At 46.8% G+C, this 5,378-nt stretch overlaps 1 protein-coding gene across 2 annotated transcripts in view; it reads right to left on the bottom strand.

The window, feature by feature from the left end:
- Positions 1–5,378, bottom strand: part of LOC109538508 (gamma-aminobutyric acid type B receptor subunit 1) — a 53,348-nt gene that overhangs the window by 21,826 nt on the left and 26,144 nt on the right. The window lies entirely within an intron of this gene.

Here is a 5,378-nt window from a genome sequence, read left to right as displayed (position 1 = left end):
AGAAATCCGGAAAGATCTGAGAAACCATAACACCCAACTGGTTCACCGAATAATCGCCGACAATACCAGCATGCGAGTCCTACGATCCAGGATGGTCAGAGGAAAAACAAAAATGTCCAAGATGAAAAACGAGCAGGGAGAAATCGTCACAAAAAGCGGACATAATAGAAATAGTCGAGAACTTCTACTGCAAACTATACAGCACGACAGTGCCCAAGCCGGACCGCATATTAAATGAGAAGAGGCAGAACATCTTAATGGGGGCTCTGAGGTGATACCAGAAATTAATAGAAATGAACTGCGAGCTGCGCTGAGGAAGATGAGGAACAGTAAGGCACCCGGAGAAGACAGAGTGACGAGCGAAATGCTCAAGATGGGAGGAGAACCGCTGGAGGAGGCATTGCTCATCCTCTTGAACAAATCCCTACAGGACCAACAGATTCCAACTGCGTGGAAGAATGCTGAGGATATCCTGCTGTTCAAAAACGGCGACTGCGCAAGAGTGGAAAACTACCGACCGATCATCCTACTATCCACCTTCTACAAATTGTTCACAAGAATAGTTACAGACCGCCTGACCAACAAATTCGACTTCTATCAGCCAGTCAGTATCACAGGCGGGGTTTCGAAGAGGCTATAGCTTATTCCTCTTAACCTGACCTTCATAGATTATTGAAAAGGGTTCGACTCCATTGAGATATGGGCAATACTGAAGGCAATGGATAGGGCGAGAATCGATTCGCGCTGCTCCAACCTTATCCAACACATGTACGCCAGTACAACACTCCGGGTCAAACTGGAGGAAGACATGGTGACGAAAAAAATCCAGGTTGAGAGAGGAGTTCGCCATGGAGACGCGATATCTCTCAAGCTGTTTACCTTGGCACTGGAAGACATCTTCAAGAATCTATCCTGGGAGAAGGGCATTAATATCGACGTCACCTATCTAAACCACCTGACATTCGCGGACGACATCGTACTGATAAGCAGCGACCCAGAGGAACTGAACAATATGCTGGAGCAACTTTACAAAGTATCAGCGGGGATTGGTTTGAGGATGAACCTTCAAAATACAAAGATGTTGAGCCCGGACGCTCCCCAGATTTCGGCGGTGGAAAATTATATCCTAGAAGCTGTAGAACAGTACATCGACCTTGGTCACAGTATCAACCTGGGAACCAGAGCAAAGAAAACCAGACCACCGAAATAACAAAAAGGATAGGACTAACATGGACAGCGTTTGTGAAACTCGGCTTCGTCCTCTAAAACCCAGCTATGCCCATTAATCTGAAACGGACAGTATACGAATCCTGCGTACTACCGGTAACCTACAGGGCGAAATTAACAGCAGGAGGGGACCTGGCCGAAGGAGAATGTCTTGGTTGGCAAATTGTAGAACGTGGTTTGACAGATGATCAGCGGAACTTTTCCGAATTGCCATCAAGAAAGTAAGAATAGCCATGCTGATAGCCAACGTCCGGAGCGGATAGGCACTTCAAGAAGAATTTGTAACTGTCCTACACTGCACTAGATAGCGCGCACTATTCAAGGATTGATTTTATTCGATACTGGCAATCATTCAACAGTACAATTTCAACATAACAATAAGGGGCTGTGATGAGTGTGAATGTGATCTGGGTGCTGAGACGGCTCGGCACGCCTGGACGGTGGTGTGTATGAAACCAGTCACGGAGGCTGCGCGTGAGAGTTTAGCTCCGGAGAATCCCTGCTGGCGCTTGAGAGGCATGGATGGGAGGCGAGATGGGAGTATGGTTAGTATGTTTGTAGAATATGCTGAAGTCATCGTCAGGGACGTTCGGTCGAAGCCCTGTCTCTCCTCTGTGACTGCCTGGGGCCCCTCTTCGACAGCACTGCGTGGCGCTCTAATTTTAGGAAATACGTTATATAGGTTAAGGTATGGGTTACGGTTATATAGGTTAAGAGCTGCCAGAATCTCATCGATCCCCGATTGCGGGGTATGGTGGTTTGGCTGATGGTGGTGTGTACATGGCCCTATGGCTTCGGCTGGATGGGCTGCCGAGAGGAGTAAGTCCTTTCTGTGATATCGTGCAGAACTGTTTGAACCAGTTGCGATGCGCACTATCGATTGTTTTAATTTTAGTAATTAATTTGCGTAATTAAATGCGTGTAAATAGCTAGCTATTTTATTTATACTTTAAGACTGTACTAAGACTTTATGTTGGATATCGTACAATCCCCCCTGTGCAGTATCAGTCACGTTAACTTTAACGTGCATGTTATCCGTCAAACACGTTATGTGGCTCCAATTGGTGTGTTGTATCAGTAAAACATTTATATTACAACAGGTGCACGCTATCGACGAATGTTATATTAAGAAATAGCGCTTCAGAATAACAGCATAAAATCACATGCCGCTATCGAACTTAACGTGCGTCCCTCGAAGTTAACTTCGGGGAATAAATAAAACAATTGTGTTTAATCAGAGCGTAGTTTTGTCTTTTAGCTATAACTTGTTTTTAATTTAAAAGACAAATTTGTCTTTGGTGGTCTTATAAGGTTAGCTTTATCAGAACAATTGGTAAATGGTCTTGAAAATAAACTTTATTTTCCTCCACAAACTCTACTAAATTTTCAAATTGTTTGCGGGTTGTTTCTTTTCCTGTTCTGTACATGCTCCATTGAAAGTGTTTGAGAAGATAGGGCAAGAACAATAACGAACAAAATTGAAAGTGAATGCAAATCATAAACAAAGACAAGTATGGTAGTAGGTGGGCCAAATGGTCAAAACGTGCACATGTGGTGCATATGTTTAAAAGCTTCGATGGTTTGATGTTAACTCTCTCTCTAACTAATGGACTATTTGTAAAAGGGCATCTCACTTTATGCATTCAATATTTTTTTCCTTTTTAACGTTTTATGGATAACTGGGTCGGAAACGCATACGTAACTGGATACAGAGTTCATACTTTGATCGATCAACATCGTGCTACGCATTGCGCTCTGCAGAGCTACAGTGTTATAAATTTAAAGTGAAAACTATTTACTAGGGTTTACCATTCTTGGTTTTTGTGTTACGCTGATATTAGTGTGCTTTTCAGCACGTTTCTACAGCTGGTGCTTAAACTCCTGGTTTTTTGTGTCTGTGTGTGTTGCAGGACATGGAGGAGTCCAAAACAGCCCTCGCAGAGGAGGTGGTGAGACGCTAGAGGCCAAACTGGAGTCGACTCTGCTGGAAGTTGCATTTTGGAAAGACCGGGCGGTGAAAGCGGAAACGCTGCTAGCCGCCAACAACTCCGGAGTGCAGGATGTGGCTGCGGAGAAGGAAATGGAGGAGTGCACAGCCTCCTCCAGTGATAGTGAAGCCGTTGAGGGACCCGCTGAGGCGGCAGCTCCCTTAATTGCCTCCAAGGAGGGCAGGGGCCCGTTGACGGACTCCTCAGACGGCGAGGCCTATCAAAGCCCAAATCGCCGACAAAGGAGCAAGCGAGCCAGACCTGTGTCCTTCAGTGAGGACAATACTAAGGCCCCAATTTTGTTGCCAGGTCCGGGACAAAGGAGGGACCCTCGCAGAGCAGCCCAGCCAAGGACCACCCAGTCACCCGGATGACAGTAACAACGAAAAGAAAAAGCAGGCCACCCCTGCCGCCCAGCAGCAACGTGAAAGGAGGACAAAGGTGTCTCCAATTGTCTTTCGCCAGCAGGACAAATACGACGAGATCACGCGAAGACTGATGGCCAATAAAATCAATTACGGATGTGGAGTGACCACCAAGGAGGGAGTCAGAACACACCTTCCAACCGCCAAAGACTACAGGCAAATTATTAGGGTACTGGATACCTATAAATACCAGTACCACACGTACCAGCTGGAGGAGGAGAAACAGCTCAGAGTGGTCATTGGAGGCGTCATCAAACATGGGGCGATGGCAAAATTAGGGAAGAACTAATTGTCCTAGGATTCCACCCAACAACCATAGTGAGATGGAAGAAAAATGGCCAGCCAATAGCTACTGCCAAAAACAGAAAAGGCCGTCTTCGATGTCAGATCGCTGGGAAACCTAAGAGTCAGAGTGGAATCTCAGCATGCCAAGAGTCAGCTGACACAGTGCTTCCGGTGTCAGCTCTATGGACATGGCCAGTCGAAATGTACAGCCGCCGCAAAATGTGTCAAGTGTGCGGCCGCACATGAATCCCGGGAATGTCCAGTTCCTCGGAAAAAGGCTGCGGAGGCGCACACCCAGCCTCCTTCTCCGGATGCCCTGCGAAACCTGTACAGAAGCAGCAGACAAGAAAATAATTTCCACCAACTCGCAGGGCAGCCCCAACTGTCACCACATCACAGCCATCAGTCGGCCAAAACAGCAGGAGCTACAGCAGAGCCGTACAAAGTAACCTGCCGCCCCAGCAAGCCCCCCAACGTCAACAAGGAGGCAAAAACGGCCATGAACAGCTGTCCCAAAACCATCCAGGCCATGCCTTCAGACTGTGATCCAGGAAGATATGAAAGAACTCAGATCGCAGATCTGGGATGCTACCATGGACGGAATTGAGGCTGAAGAGAACAACCAATCGATCTGGAAACTGGCCAGGAACTTCACCAAAGGACCAAGGAGACCAATGCCACCAATCCAAGAAAATGGAATTATCACTGTGGACCCCAAAGAGAAAGTGGAGATCTTTGCAAATCATCTAGAGCTCCAATACAGAGTAAACCTGGTTGATCACCCAAAGAAAGAGGAGGAAGTGGATAAAATAGTAGCCGCACACTTCCAAAACTGGCAGACCACCAAAGCCAGGAGTGACAAATGAGATCATCCAGGACATCATCCAGGAGACGAAGATGAGAAAAGAACCTGGACATGACGAAATCTCTAATGAGGTCCTCAAAAAGCTACCGAAAGCAGCAATTGAGGACCTAACCACAGTGGCAAATGCAATCTTGGACCTCCAATACTTTCCGAACATCTGGAAGAAGGCAATTGTGGTATTGGTTCCGAAGAAAGGCTCAAAAAGGAAACTGCCCACGTGCTACAGGTCCATCAGATTATTACCAATGGTGGGCAAAATTATGGAGAGGTTTATCCTGTACCAAATCCAGGTTACAATAGAGGAAAAGAAAGTGCTGCTGGATGAGCAGCATGGATTCAGCTCGGGCCATGGCACAAGCAAACTTGCCGCCCGGCTAATAACGAGAATCCAACAAGTGTTAAATCGCCGAAAAAGTCTAGGAGCTGTCTTCCTGGACATGTCTACGGCATTTGACAAGATTTGGCACCAGGCCCTGATTGCCCAGATGATTAAGGCAGGCTTTCCAGGGTACCAAACCAAGCTCATCAGCAGTTACTTGTCTGGACGCAGTTTCCAAGTCAGAGCAGACGAGCAGCTCTCTGCAAGCA

Source organism: Dendroctonus ponderosae, unplaced genomic scaffold (assembly GCF_020466585.1).
Source record: "Dendroctonus ponderosae isolate FM_Combo_2020 unplaced genomic scaffold, Dpon_F_20191213v2 Dpon_F_20191213_1, whole genome shotgun sequence".
In the NCBI taxonomy this organism is placed as follows: domain Eukaryota; kingdom Metazoa; phylum Arthropoda; class Insecta; order Coleoptera; family Curculionidae; genus Dendroctonus; species Dendroctonus ponderosae.
This window is presented reverse-complemented; position numbering and strand designations above follow the sequence as displayed.